Source organism: Lissotriton vulgaris, unplaced genomic scaffold, assembly GCF_964263255.1.
Source record: "Lissotriton vulgaris unplaced genomic scaffold, aLisVul1.2 SCAFFOLD_287, whole genome shotgun sequence".
NCBI classification, from domain to species: Eukaryota; Metazoa; Chordata; class Amphibia; order Caudata; family Salamandridae; genus Lissotriton; species Lissotriton vulgaris.
In genome coordinates, this window is record NW_028251376.1 from 299,175 (window position 1) to 315,964 (window position 16,790).

The window sequence follows — 16,790 nt, forward strand, 5'->3', positions numbered from 1 at the left end:
ATATTGACCGAGGCCTGCACCAAGCTGCAAAAAACATTGATAGGAACTGCTGTTACAGGGGCATTCTATTATGTACACAGTAAATTGGCTCTTACAGTTTATCAATTGTTGTATTTTCCATGTTCGTTTATCAGCCATCTGAATTTCTTTTTTGTTTGTGGCGATCGCGCAAACTTTGCATCCCGAACATTTATAAAATCCCTTTGGTTCAAGCCAAAAAGCTGGGTTTTTGGGTATTTGGAAATAGCTGTGAACCAATTTATCTCGCAGGTTTTTAGCTCTTTTGTAAGTTACCTGTGGGTGATCTCCTACAATTTTTGCTGCAGTGCTGTCCATATGTAGAATATGCCAATTTTTCCTGAGAATGTGCTTCACCTGTTTGTTGCTTGTTGAGAATGTTGTTATCAACCTTATTTTGATCTCTTCTATCGACTTTGTTTTTTCTCTTATTAGCTCCGACCTGAGTTTGGATTCTGTTCTTTGTAGCGCTGTGTTAATTGTACCTTGGTTGTACATTCTCTTTTTGAATCTAGTTGTAGCTTTTTGTCGATGTTTATTCCATTCTTCATTGCTTGAACACATTCTTTTAATTCGGAGGAATTCCCCATAGGGGATGTTTTTAATTAGACTCTCCTGATGAAAACTTTGTGCATGTAGCACTGAATTTGTTGCGGTCATCTTGCGGTGCAGAGTGGTTTGTACCGCGTTATTTTCAATATATATTTCTGTGTCCAGGAATACCACGTTAGTTTCACTGATCTCATAAGTGAATTTTAGATTATAGTCAGAGTTGTTTAAGATGTTAAAATATCCATACCAATAGCAAGTCGTCGATGTAACGCACCCAAGTTATGGTCTTGTTTTGGAATCTTTCATTTTCACTGCTCCAAGCCATTCCTGTTCCCAGAGGCCCATTGTTAGGCAAGCAAGCAATGGGCTAAAGGAAAAGCCCATCGCCGTCCCTTTCACTTGTTTGTAGATATGGTCTCCAAATATGAATGTGTTTTGTTCCAGGCACAGTTTAATCATTTCCATTAGCATGTTATTATGATTTGTGTATTGGATGTCTTGTTCTGCTAGAAAATGCTTACATGCTCTTAGACCAATGTCATTCTGTATATTTGAATACAAAGAGACCACATCCATCGTGACCAGTTTATATGTGGATTGCCAGGGCGTTTCCTGAAGGTGTCTTAATAGATCGCCTGTATCTTGCAGATACAATGTCAGTCCCTTCACGTAGGGTAGTAAGAATATATCCAAAAAATTAGCCACGGGTTCCAATAACGACTCCTTTGCCGAAATCATCGGCCTCCCTGGTGGTTTAGTGGGGTGCTTATGTATCTTTGGAAGAAAGTATATAGTAGCCAATTTGGGATGCATATTTTTCAAGTATCTGACCTCATCATCATTCAAAAGATTTTGAGTAAGCCACACGTCTAGTTTTCTATCCAATTCCTCCTTCCATTTCGCAGTTGGATTATTCTGTAATTCCGCATAGTATTCTTTGTTCTTAAGCTGTGAATGAGCTTCCCTCATGTAGTTGTCTTTGTCCAGAATGATGACATTTCCGCCTTTGTCAGCCTTTTTTATCTGAAGTGTATTGTCTTTTTGTAGATTGTTCAAGGCTTGACGTTCAAGATGTGTAAAACTGTCTTTTGTTTTGGGATTTGTTAATTTATACAGATCTTTGATCACGCAGTCGTGAAAAATATCTATTTTGTTACCCGGGGGTAGTTACGGGTAGAATTTGGATTTAGGTCGCATCTTACTGCATCCTGCTCCTCTTTGTGTCAAATGTGTTTGAGTGTCTCCCGTTTCTCTTTCAGGATTTTCATTCAGCTCCATAAGGGTGATGAAACCATCTGAATCCCTTGCTGACAGTGACATTGCTGATTGTGGAATATGTCTTTGATATTTTGCCTTTTTCGGGTTTTCAGCGAATAGTTTTGCCAATTTTATTTTGCGCTCAAATTTGTACAGGTTGATTTGTGTTTCAGCTAGGTCAATCCGATTTGTTGGGCAAAAACTTAGACCTCTTTTTAGAATGTTTATTTCAATTTCTGTTAAATTCTTTTTAGACAGGTTTACTATTTCCAATTCCTGGTCCGTATCCATATCAACGGGTTCAGGATGTGGTTCTTTATGTGATGTTAGTTCCATTTCTGCCGCATACTCCGGGTCATTGTTCCTACTCGACCCTCTCCAGAACTTTTGTTTGCGCCTCCGCTTGCCTCTCCTGGTTGGTTTCTTCGGGCAAATCCTCAGCCTCTTCCTCTGCTCTCATTGCTGGGGGTGGGCCCATCTTTTCCCAATTCTTTTGTTGTAACACCAACTTCATCTCGTCTAAAAAAGAGACCTTGGCTCTTTGGTCTCTCTGGTTTTCTTCTTCCCCACTTAGACTGGCATCTGTTGAGGTCAGGGATGATAGGCTTGTCTTTTCAGTACTGAGATTTATACTCCCATTACTTTTAAAGCGGTCATATTTTCACGCATAAGTAAAAATACTGCCTTCCTGATAGACGTCCTTGTCTCTTTGAAATGTATTCTGTTTTCGTGTTTTCACTGTCTCCTCATGTTTGGTAATGTAATATTCCAATTCCTCCTTGAATTTTTTGAGGTCTGTATCCATGTCAATTGCTGTTAATTCTTGCTCCAAATCTTTAAGATGTTTCGTGATTTGTCCTAGTGATATTTCAATGTGTTTGACCAAGATTTCCATTAGTCCCAATGAGGATTTGAGGATGTACTCCCCTTATTCGTTTAACAAATCGTTGCTGGTGTCCTGGTGGTTGGGCATTAGATTGATTCTGAGTCCCCGTGGTACTCTTTTCACATCAAGATATTTTTTTAGGGCTGCCACCTCCCACAATTTATTTATTTCTTTTATAGATAATTTCTCCCAGGTTCTTAATTTATTCTTCAAATCCAGTTTTCTAGTCCCGGTAGATCCATCCATGTTTGTTTGGGTCCCCTCATCAAAGAAAGTTTCAATGACAGCATTCCTGTACACTTCCCTCTTATCCATCAGGATGCTGGTGTTTACACTTTGGCTTTTATTCTTTTTCTTAATTCCACACTGCTTTGTCAAAAGGTCGTCACTGTTATTGCTGATTCTCAATTGCAGGTCTTGGTCAGGTTTCCTTATGAAAGGAACCACTCCCCCGAGTTCTCTGACTCGTGTCCTTTTCCTGACCCCCACAACATTGGAGAAACAAACCGGCCAGTAATTATATCAATGTCCCCAGCATTGAAAAAAGAAGGCTTGCTTACCGACAGGGTATTTCACAACAGCAATTGGAAAGAACTAAAATTCTACGGAAAGGAAACAGTAGCAGGTCACCCGAGAGGAGGTGATCGTGAGCAGAAATTACGACAAAAGGAATCCAAGCATATCCTTAATTTCAGGACTTTAACCATTCATGGTCTGAAACAGAATGAGGAACTGCATTTCCACCTCTAGTCCTTACTCCATCCATCAGCTCCAGTATCATATGGGTGAAATTTTGATCCCTTGAAATACCATATCAAGGATTCCACCTAGGATGGAATTCCTTTTAACTTATGTATTTTTTTCTTTTCACACTCACACACATTAACATTCTTAATTCCAACCACGCCGCAGAAAACACAAAGATAGATCCCGACACCTTAATCGTCAATCAGATTCATGATAATTATAGCTTGATCGAGTGTTGTCGGAAAACTTGGGGACATGGAAGTTATCAAAGGCCCACTGGAGGGAATAAGTGGAACAAATGGGTTGCAAATTGTTAAATGACAGGGTATGCAGCCCCTACAATAACGCAAAACTGATTATAGACCCACTGGAGGGAGAAAGCGGGATACAATTAGAACGCCAAAATAAGAGTCACCCCATAAAAGAGACCCACGATAAACTGAGATAAGGATATAGCTATCAGAAAAGTTAAACATTTGGGGTATAAATATCTATCACATAATGCTTAGAGAATTAAGAACTACATATACCAACATGCTTAGCGGCGTAGGAGATGGAGTCACGATAATCAGGTAACTTCCTGTTGCACAGAAACATTGTTTTCACTTTTTATTTAAACACACAACAAACAAACAATTTGCAAAACTAAGCCTCGTAAGAAAGCGGCGTAGGCCGCGAAACATGTCGAGTAGGATGCTGGCTTTAATTTGAAATGCAAAATACATACTAAAAACGAATTGGGATTACTGGTCGTCTGTGAAAGCTGAGAGTGCGTGAGATATTTTGCCTTGCAGAAAAAACGGACTGGATATATATATGGCCTCTGGTACGGAATGATCCGACCATTGGTAAAACATGTGGTAAAACACCTTTGATAACTTTCAGGAAAGCGAAATTGATGCGCAGCCAATTGGTGTGCAATGCCCCTGCCATTAGAAAACCCAACAACTGGTTACAAACCCAAAAAGGTTTTAAAAATGCACCAAATGCAAAGCGTGCAACCATGGGACAAACACGACCAATGTCACAGTACCCTTTAGAGAGAAACCCTACAAAATCAGAGATTTGTACTCATGTAAAACGGAGTACGCGGTGTACGTGTTGGTTTGCATATGTGGCAAAAGGTACGTGGGGAGCACCATCCACCCAGTACACGTCAGAATACTTCAACACCTCCGGGCAATAGCCAATGACGATCAGGCTTACCTTGTAGCTAGACACATAAACCAGCTACATGCAGGGGACACCAAAAATATGTCATATTTCGTCATCAACAGTGTACCAAAAAACATCAGGGGAGGAAGTCGCAAATTGGCTCTACGACGCTTAGAGTCCAGATACATAATCCTACTAAACTTCAAGATCCCCTATGGTTTAAACGCAGATGAAGCCCTTAATGTTCATCTATATTCCAGTCTGGACTGTCTCGGACCTGAGTACCATTCCTACTAAACATCTGCAGTTCACCTACTTGAGAAACATTTATCACATGTACATATGAGCACTGCACTATTATTGTTTTAATTTAATTCTGTACGTCACCAATTCGACACTATATATAACATTTTTTGAGACACACAGATTTCTAACACTTACCGACCATAGCCCTCTTGCTCCACTTGGAGACGAGGCTACACGCGCTTAAAAGGCGGACCGGGACTACCGCCATGACCGTGGGTATGGTATTAACCGAGAACTGACGGGCTCTGAGCATTCGGCAGACATAGGCCCACAGTACAGTCTCAACCGAGCATTAATTAAATCAAAATCACGCAGCATTATTTCACGCACGTAGATGTTTCCGATGCCCCATACAAACTATTGTGTTTGACATTAAATTATCATAATGCCTGATTTGCCTCACATGCGATATTAAGTACAATTGAGTCACAAACTAAATAATGTCAGTCATGTGTACACACATGTTATTTTTTAATTGTTATTATTATTATTATTTTCATTTATGCGCGTATGTGATTCTCAACATATGCTACATTTGTCGAATAACAATGCACTGTAAATAATGTTTCACGAAAAGTGTAAACAGACTGGGCCATGACTAATGAGAAATCTGTAATTCAGAAACTCTTCTATGTCTGTCAATATTGTCATGACAACATCTCCATGACAACCAAAAACTAGTTGAAACGTGTCAGGCAATTATGTTACATGTAATCCTGTATATGTACTGTGAGTAAAGTTTATGCAGATGTAGTGAACAAGCCGGGAGCAAGCCGCCGAAACGCGTCTAATAACAACAGAGAGAATACATTTTCTTTGGATTATGATTCATGGAGTCAGCGCCTTTCTTAATTGAGAGCTTGGACTGGTTTTCAATATATATATATATATATATATATATATATATATATATAAATATATATATATATATATATATATATATATAAACTGCACGTAACCCTTGTTGCTACCAAAAGATAACCACGACGCTGTAGCTGGCTCAAAATTAATTTATTTCAGCCTGACTCAAACGCGTTGCGGCTGTATATATAAGCATTCCTGCAATACCAGGTTGACAGCTTTCAAAGAATATCTTCATCACAATAAAGATCAGAAATGGCCGTTTGTACTTGAGCTAGAATTCATACTTGGAAGCTTATACTGCTTATTTCTAGTGAAGGAGTGAGTCTTCTAATAACAGTAAAGTGAACTAAACCCCTTTTCCTCTCTTCTGGACATAATGTACATAAAATATATAGACAATGACTGCTGCAATCCTTACATTTTCCCAAGGATTCTCCGAAAGGATGACTCCCCCAAACCTGCTATGAAGTAGTTATAAAACCCTTCCATGTTTCACTAATGTTATTCTCACATTGTCATGTGCCCCCATCACTGCTGAGGACGTGAAGTTCGTGGTCTATGCACTAGTAGCATAGTGCACCTTGTATATATATTCAAGTCCACAGTAAACAGCTGCCGCAAGCTCATTCTGCACAATATTGCAAAAAAGGTCTGACAGTCCTGGTTGGCGCCGGTGCACATAAATTAGTGTAAACTCTTGTAGTTTGTGCCTGGCTGAAGAAGTTGTGGGAGATGCAGTCTAAGAATTTGGTGTTTCAAGTCATCATGTCATCTGCCATCTTCTGACATCATACAAGGTAATGGAAGCTCCTGTTTGCCTTTGATACCCCCAGTTGGGAATCCACAGGAGGGGTACTAGGCAGGATACTCTTCTTGAGATCCACACTGGAAAGAAGTGCAGGTAGTGCTGAAGTAGAACCTGCATGCTACCGCCTCAAAACAACTTTCTTCAAAGGCAGAAAGTACCTCTTGACCTGGGGAAGCTAAGGGGAAAAAGAATAGAGTCGGTGCTGGCTACAAGCAAGCTTAGTTTAGGGGACTCCTATTAAAGGACATACAGCTCCATGATGTAGGCTTTATTTCACTGCTGGAGATCATTGAGAGAAAAGCCTAACTATGGGTGGGTTTCTAGTCAGGTTCGAGAACAAATTAATCCTGGGATCAGCTTTAGGCTGGTCTTCAGTAGATACTTGGCTTATATCATGCACATGGAAGTTGGAGCTTGCTTTATTAGGATTTTCAGGTGCTTCCAAAACATTGTCAGGAAGCTGGAGCTTTCTCTTTTGTCAAAGAATAACGTTTTTTGGCTAGGCCTCTGTCAGGGACTTAATAGCTCCCCACTGGCTGCTCTCCTTGTCCATCATCAGCCGAAGACCATAAGGGAGCTGTGTTACAGAGATGTAGGTGCCTTCTCTAGAACAAAGGCAGAGAGGCGGGTTTCTGTCTGCCAGTGATACTTCACAGGTCTCTTTCCTTTGGGTGTGCCTAGAGGAAGCAAGATATTAAAATGTAATTTGCATTACATAATATGTTGGCTTTTTTCATCACTGTTGTAAAGTCATTGAATGTTGTGTGTGACTGTGTGGCTTGGTTGGTAGTTAGAGCGGGTGGTCTGATCAGTGAGGATGCTGTTTCTGGTGGAGTTTTCTATTGTGTTCTAGTGGGTAACCCATAATCCCTCTTCTACATTAAATCTAACTATTTAACACCAAGAGGTCCCTACTTGAGTACTGCTTATCTTTCACAATAACACATGACATAGCCATCTGAAACTTCCTAAAACATTTTTCTGCCCATGCATCAGCTTAAAGAAGAAGCATCCACCCCTTGTCTGTGATCATCAAACTGGCTGCACCAGAACAATATCAGCCTGCATATTACTGTTGACATTTAATAGTCTAGAGCAATTCCAATTATTTATCCTTCTCCAGGCCAAGAATAAATGAGCCAGACAGAATCTGTTTCTTTAAGAGGTTTAGCTAACTGCCCTGCTGAACAGAGACCTAGAAAAGAGACCTAGACAAGGGTGCTGTATTCAGATTGGGGTTTTCACCATTTTTTTAAACCAAAATTGTGGGTATATACCCAAAACATTATAAACAAAACCGAGGCAGTAGATCAAGAACAACTACCTGCAGGAAGCATTCAGAGTTCAACATAATAATCAACGACAGACCGGAGGCCAGTGGAATCACAAGTGCCACATTAGGCATCTGCCCATGGATGCCATTCATGTCAGATGATCAGGGCCTTGATTGGCAGTATAAGCCAACAATGTAAATCAAAGCGTCAGAAGCCATGTTTTTCGGTGTTATTCAAAATTCCTGGGGACAGTTACTACTTTTGTAAACATTGGTGTCATAATGAGTTTATTCGCTGTACTAAGCCCGAGAGACATTTTTAATCTTCACAGCCCAATATGATCCCTTTTGTACATGATGATTACAATAGAAAAGCCTAGACCGTCGACTGACCTCTCATTTATCCCCAGTGATTTTCCAACAGCTCTTTCCAACAACTTGACTTTTCAAGAGTTCGGATTGTTTATAACCTTTTGTTTTATGTTGCTTCTGCAATCTGTTACCCCTACAGACCAGTTCAGTAGAGTCCAACTGCATCATTATATGCAAACCTTTTAGCCATTTCTGTCTAAACCATCTCAATTTACAGCTAGGACACCTCAGTTGTGTCTACTTCTGCATCACATTTGAGCTATCTACTAATCGTTCCACCAAGAGCTCGAACAGAAGTGAGAGAACTTTCCAGCTGTATGGGATAACACTTGCTGATATACCTAAGCGAGTTGCTAACCCCATTCTATATGCAGCATGTGCATCCCAGGTGTACAAGGGTTCCCTATGTCAAGCCTTTCTTATGCCTTCTTTGCAGGTGTCAATTTATAACTTTTCCTTTACTATATGGATTTTTGTTTTTGTTGTAAAGGCCATCTATCGCATCACACTGTTTATTATTGCTATGTGCGGCCTCATTTCTGGAAGATCAAACCCCACTACATAGCATGGTAATGCTAAAGATTAGGTCTTCTGTGTGTATTGATGGTTAGACTGTAACAGGTAACCAATTGCTGGAAACCCCATAACTTAACTGAAATAAAGTTTGGTTGCATGTATTATGTAATTAGGTTTGCTGTCAATTGAATGTTATGTAATTTGAACTGAGGCGGTGGGTGGCTCAAAGATGTTCACTCTGATTGGAGATATGGTGGCCGAGGATCCTATTCTTTTTTTTTTATAACAACATTTTATTGATTTTAAAATAACAGAACAGTTGAAACAACAGGAAAGAGAAACGGAAATAATCAAAGGCGTGTGGCAAATAGGACTGCACCATTTGAATGAGGAAGTTGCAGCAGGGGACAGTGTCAAGCTGTGACAAGACATAAATTAGATTTAGCAGTCAAGGTATGAGTATATTATAGTATAACACCATTGGCCCCAAATCTTCCCATGTTTATGGGGGCGATTCTACCTGAGAGGGTCCTCGGGTGGATGGGTGGAATTACAATGTTTCATTATGATTTGGTTAGCCAGGGTAACTACAATACCCACCAACATCCACTCTCCCCTACCCGCCCACATCCTCCGGAGCCCGGTAGGGTGATGCACGGGGAACTGACAATCAGGCGTTGTAATATCTTAGAAAGTGTGGAAAAAAATTTGGCCCAATATTGTGTAATCTGAGGACATTACTTTTCCATGTGGTAGAAACCACATTCGTCATTGGCGCATCTGAGACAGGTCGCCGCCGGAGTTGCACCCATCCTTCTGAGGCGCTGGGAGGCGGGGTAGATATGATGTGTGATGGTACTTCAGTTCAATGAGTCATAGATGTGAGGAAATCAACAATACTCTCTGGCCTTTTTCGCATCCCAACAATCATTATAATCTAAGGGGCCCATCCATCTCTTCCATTTATCTGTCAGGGCTCTAAATTGGTCGGGGGCGCTAGGTATTAGGGAACAATACAGGGTTTAGAGAGTGCCTCGACCCAGAGGCTCAAACAAGACTTGAGGCTTTAGAGGATTGTATTCTGGGAGAGTGGTTGAGGGAGGTTGGTGGGCCTTTAAGGCGTGGTGTAGTTGCAAGTATTTGTAGAACTGGGATTTAGGAAGTGGGAACTTCATCTGTAATTCCAAGATTTCATTTGGAGGCCTGGCCAGACGTCGCGCAACTTGGCGATGCCAATGAGGTACCATTGGTTTAACACCTGTAATGTAGTCCTTTGCGGGAGACATGTACAGTGCCATAGAGGGGTTTCCTCCGCAGGGGTACAGTCCTAATGGATCTGTATGAGGGCTGACTGCCAACAGAGGACCAGCATGCGAGTGACCTCTGGGAAGGGGTTTAGGAAGATGGTTACCATGTGTCAGATGTGAACTAACAAGGGACTGTATCACCATGCCTTGTGTATAATCTAAATAAGGTCACCCCTACATCAAACCCGCACAGTGGTCAGGTAAGGATGCCCATCAGTCACCACACGGAACCGCCCTTCATCATTTGGGTTTCCTTTAAGATCACCATTAAGGGTGCCACTTGTCTTTCACGGGGAGGGCCCAGATTACAAGAAACCCCTCACCTGATCAGACAGATCTTCCGTGGTCTTACTTCTCAATTAAGAGGATGTTACAATATCAAGGGGGGGACTGATGTCGCAGTGCAGAAAATAGTGTGAAAAAAATAAGCAAAAGTGTATGCTAAAATTGGATGAGGGGGTACGTTCGATATTAAGATCATCCTTCTCTCATGTGCGGTTGGTGTTCTGGGGTTCATGATATGTGCCTACTACTAGTACCAACTAACGGAGTAAGCATTTTGTTCGTCCCTTTTTTTAAAACCATGTGCTAAAGTTTTCTGCATCCGATTTGACTTTTTTTAAAAAAAACCTTCTCTCTGATAATCCCACGTACGAGCATTGTTTATTATCCAGCTGGTAACGTTTTTCGAGGGTTCTGATTGGCTGTCTATCCGACCAATCAGATACTGCGGTTGAAGAGCTCGGGGATCACGTGACCGGCAATCGGCGAATGACGAGATGCGTCATATACCACAGCCGATGCCTGTCCTTGCACCTCCCCTATCGGCTCGGATGCCGATTCACGAAGTACCGACGGACAGGTAGGGTGTTTGCCAAGAAAGCGCGGATGCTTTGAGATATTAACAAAATCGCTAGGCATCAAGACAGTGTCTCCCACTGTTTGTAGACTTCTGCGCCTTTGGCATGGTGGGCATCTTGACTCTAGCGAATGCGAGTCTGAGCATTTGAGTCACCAGTTATCTTTTTTAAGTGAAGCAGTACTTGTTAATTAGTGGCGCTAATTAAATTTTGTTTAAACAAGCGATGAAGGATTTGCATTTTCAGCTTGCTATCTCTTTGCCTCCTTCTTCTGTAGAGCGGTGCTTCCCCTTTTTCCCTGAGCCGTGGCCAGGTGGGGTGAGGTCTGTGCATCTTCCGAGTCGGGTAAGATGTTCTCTCCTTTGGCATTTTTGACAAATCAATCCATTGTTGAGATACTAGCACGGAATAATACGTTACTATAGGTGTATTTGTTTGTTGACACTGATTACTAGGATTGTCAAGTTCGAACCTGGTATACCATCAGAAGTTTGTGAGTGCGGTGTTTACTAGCAGGATATCTATTCTAATTCCCATGTTTTCACTATTCCTAGAAATTTCTAATGACTTGGAAAGGTGGAGAAAACGATGCAGACACCTAGTGGATTCAGGTGATCTCTGTATCAGTTTTATTTGATATGGTTTTGAGCACTATTTTTGTTTCACTATCACTTGGTTGCAGTAGCTATCAGTATTTTTTTGTTCCTGATGAAAGCAATGACATAATGTGTTGTTAATTGCTGAAACATGTTGACCTTACAGTACATCTAGACAATCCAAGAATATTGTGATTGTCACTGACTACTTTTTAATATTGGTAGAGTGGGTAGCACCAGAATAAAAATCACTTTCAGTACCCCCTCATCCAATTTTAGCATACACTTTTTCCTATTTTTTTCACACTATTTTCTGCACTGCGACATCAGTCCCCCCCCCTTGGTATTGTAACATCCTCTTAATTGAGAAGTAAGACCATGGAAGATCTGTATGATCAGGTGAGGGTTTTCTTGTAATCTGGGCCCTCCCCGTGAAAGACAAGTGGCACCCTTAATGGTGGTCTTAAAGGAAACCCAAATGATGAAGGGCGGTTCCATGTGGTGATTGATGGGCATCCTTACATTACCACTGTGTGGGTTTGGTGTAGGGGTGACCTTATTTAGATTATACACGAGGCATGGTGATATAGTCCCCTGTTAGTTCATATCTGGCGTTCACTTCTCTGTTGTTTCAGACCCTCTGATATTTTTTGTCGTTCATTGTATGCTTGGGGCATTTTAGAGTTTGGTCTTTAAAATCCCCTTTGACCCTAATAAAATTATTGATGTTGTTTACCATGTGTCAGAACCTTGAAAACGCTTTTATTTTGTAGCACAGGAACAGCCTCAAGTCTAACCCTGATAAATCAGAGGTGCTCTTCTTTGGATGTCAGGCAGACCCGCCTTGGCAGGAATGGTGGCCGGTGAATATGTTTCCTCCCTCATCTTCTTCCTCGGTGGCAAAAAATCTCGGGGTTAAAATTGACAATAATCTATTATTGAAGTCCCAGATAACAGGCCTCACGGGCACTTGCTTTGGTCTCCTGAAAATGCTACGAAAGTTCCTCCCTCTGCTTCCTTTGGTACATCGGAGGATAACGGTTCAGGCCTTAATTTGCTCCAGGCTTGATTATTCTAACGTTCTATATTTGGGTCTCCCGGACTACTTATTGCAAAAACTCCAAGTGGTCCAAAATTCAGCTGCGAGGGCCATCTTTGGCCTTCCCCGCCATGCTAGAACATCGGAGCTGTTATTCTCCCTTCACTGGCTTCCTGTCAGAAAACGAATTATTTTTAAGGCACTTACATTGGCCCGCAAGGCACTTCATGCTGTTGGGGCCAATTATATTCAGAAACGGCTTACGTTCTATAAGCCTACAAGATCCCTCAGGTCTGAATCCCTTGGTTGGCAACTGTTCCTATCATCAGGAAAGCTAGGATAGGGGGACGCTCTTTTAAACATCTTGCTCCTAAGTTGTGGAATTCCCTCCCCCTGGAACTGCGCTGTACACTTAATTTGCTGGCCTTCAGAAAGGGTTTGAAGACTTGGCTTTATACTCAATGATCGGTTTGTTTCCTGTTTCTGATCTCCCTCTTTGTTTTCAGCTATGGGTCAGAAAGCGCCGGGACACTCCTTGGAGTAGCCGAGCGCTATATAAGACACCCAAAACATAACATAACAGAGATGCCTTGTCTCAAATCCACCCTGAGAACAATCTGGAGCTCGGTTTGAAACGAGACTCCAAATTATTACCTTGGGGGGAAGGGGGATATTGGATAAAACAATAAACAGAGAAGAGAAGAGAAGAGACCGTCTTGGTTGTCCTTTTCGTCAGTCCGTCCTGCAGACCGTTCGACAGGATACCTGTAATGAAACTGTTATTACTATCTGAGATTTCCTACTCTACTACTCTCACTAGATCTATTTATTAAACTTTCTTTCACACCTACCTATAACTTCCAAGAACTAGCTTCTCTCCTCTAGTTTACATTAAACTGATTTTCATCACGTGTAGCCTCTGTTATGTCTTCACAGCGGAACAGTGACGCACTTGTCTTTCTATGTTCTTCTCTCTTCTCTAGGTTTACAAGTCTGCGCATTTAAAATAACATTTATTAATTCACTCTTAACAAGACCTCCTGACCATTATTATTCTCTGATGCTTTCTGTACTCACTTATTATTTTCTGACGTGTGTGTTAGTCTTCTTCCTAATTACTCTTTTTTCCTTCTCGTTCTACCTGATATCTGCGCATACAATTAACAGTTGTTAACACGCTGTTAGCTACACCTTGACCCCCTTTTATATTCTCTTATTATTCCCTTTACTCACTTAATTAATTATCAAGCTGAACTGTATTTTCTCTGCTCTCTTGTGTATGCTTTTCTTCCTTATTCTTTCCTCTAGAATTAATCCAGTAATTCTGCTCTACCTTTTCAAGAAAGTATTTCTATGCGAGTTATTTCGTTGCATACAAGGTAAATATATAAAATTATTTATCTGATGTAATGCTGTTGCATTCTTTGCAAATACGTGACTTAGCTCTGGTTTTGTCGTTATCTCTTCACTGATAACCGACTGCTGACTTCTTGGAAAAACGTTCTTCAAGATGACGAACTTCGTGGGAAACCCCAGCTGGGAACTACTTCTCTTAACTCTGCGTTAGTGAAACGAATACACTCGCCTAACGCTTCCAAGGAAACGAATTCTGACTGAAATACTACGGAGTCCAAAACACGCTTCCTCCTCAGGTAAGAACCGCGGTGAAGTGCGCAGCTCGAATTCAGGGCGCGCCTCACCTGAACTCCGGTGACGATTCTCTTGATGACTAGACCGCTAACCTGAGTTCGCAACCGGCGGTCATTCTAAAATGCCGGTTCCGTGTTAACTCGGACCAAGAACCTCCTGCTGATCTAATTCTCCTACAATAGCGCCCTCCATGGATGATTGAAGCTACCTGAGATCTGTGGGTCCTGACACCATGTAATAGTACCGCAATGTGTTGCCTTCCTAGAGCAGACATTTCAAGCCAAAATACAGGGTCATCCCAAACCTCAAATAGCCAGTCTTTAACTACCTGAATCTGGGATGCCCAGTAGTAGAGACGTAGATGCGGGTCTGCCACACCAATCGCACCCTCATATGTGTATTCTGGCATTTATGGAAACCTATCCTAGGGGGTTTATTCTCCCAGAGAAAGGCTTGTATCCGTGCGAGGCGACGGTCAACCAAGCTCCTGGGTTAAGGAGGGGGAAGTTTCAGAGGGTATATATTGGAGTCTCAATTTAAAGAGAACCGCTCACTCAAGTACATTAATGGGGAGGGTCGCCCATCTAGCCATGTCCTGCTTGGTGCAGGTCAATAAAGGGTTACGGTTGAGGCTCCAGGTTAACCCAGGATCCAGCGAGATGTATACCCCTAGGTATTGGAAGCTAGGACGACAGACTGGGACGTGAGATTGCCAGTCAATCAGCGTATTGTCGCCCCCTCAGAGGGACTAGAAGCGACTTCGGCCCAGTTGACCTTGAGTCCTGAGGCTTCTCCATACAAATATAGTATTTAGAGGAGGCAGGGTTCTGTGGTATATGGGCGACCCACGAAGATAAGGATGTTGTGCTCGTACAGTGCAATGTGGTCTTCGAAGGCAAAGTTGTGCATCGCATCTGATTAATGCCACCAGTGACTCAATCATGAAGGTGAAAAAAGTGGGGCTAGGGGGGCATTCCTGTCCGGTTCCCATAGGATCACCTTTTTAGGGCTCGCGTGTGAATGCAGCGCAGCTGTTTCACTACCGAGCTCTATTGCTGCTGCTTTGGTGCGCGAAGGGAGACAGGAAGTGGCACGCGAGGAAAGGAGTTGTGCACGCGTACAGAGTGCACATCTCCTGTCCGCCCGTGCCACCTCCTGTCTCCCTTCGCGCACCAAAGGCACAGCACATCTCCTGTCAGCTCACATTCACTTTCCCTGCCCCGCTCCCCCTCCCAGTCGACTCTATCTGTCTGTGATTAGCACGCCCAGAAAAAGCGCGTCAGGGGAAAAACACAACTCATGTGCAGAGGAGGCGGAAGAAACTGAAGCTGACTGAAAATTCCCCGATAATTACATGCATACTTTGTGATATATCACACAGTTTGTAAATTAGTTTGGATATCATTTAGCCATAGAAGCGCCCTTAGTATTAGAAGAGACTCAAGCTTTTGTTGAAGTATTTATTTCTGAGCTGTCTGCCTACTTGCGACTGCACGATAAAGTACTATTTTCAATGTTGCAATGAGGAACGGTATGGGAGGAAGGGGCATTGCTGAGCTCTCACAGGGTAAGGGAAACTACGATTGCTAAGGGAGAAGAATTGGGTACCGCCGGTTTACTTGGGGAAAGGTGTGTGGCGGTTCTTGTGTCTTTGCAGTTATAAAATGCTGGCTTCTGATTCGTTAATAGGCTTGTTAGTCCCTCCTTAGTGCCGCCTTGTCTTCATTTGTAATCTCCCATGAGAACTGTCTTGCCCTTTTACGTCTGAAGTTACATGGTATGTCTTATTTGATCAGTAAACACTATTTTCTTTGAAGAGTTTCTCCTACGTGCTTTCCTGCAACATTTAGTACGCCAAGCGCACTTTCACTTTCCAAGCAGCCCGGGACAATGACGGCCACTGCTTTGAAATGAAATAGGTCTTGCATTTACAAAAGTTTGCGCTATTGGTATTGTAAATTACAATGCTTTTTATTTATGTGTTAATTATCAAAACAGATAAATAAAAGGCATTGTCATTTACAATGCCAATAGCATAAACTCTCGCAAATGCGAGACCTGTTGCAGTTGATACTGACATGACCAAAGTCCATTAGGCTGACTACAGAGTAAACAAGAAATGTCCTCTCTAGACTCTTTAAGGCAGAGCCACTCAGAGGCCAGACTACAAAATTGGGTAGCCTGGAGTAATAGTTTGGGTGTGTAAAATTCATATATTTTACTTTTGCATAATTATGTGAATTTTCTAGAAGACTATGCAAAATTGTGTGAACCACAAATCCCACTTTTAGTGTTATTTCATAGTGCAATTGATCCATTAAAAAATGTTCTAATGGACACTAAGGGCAAAATAATCTTTTAAAAGACCACACTCCTTTACTTTACATGGTGGTCAGACTCTCAGATCCCAAAAAGCAGAAGTGCCACTCATTAACTAAAGTAGTACATCACATTCACCCAAGGAAGTAATACATCCATAATTCTGTCATGCTAAACAAAGTGTTTATATAAATAAACCTGGACTAAAAACCTGGCAGATATGGCACAGAGCAGACAAGCTTACCTTGTGTAAATATGTTAAGTA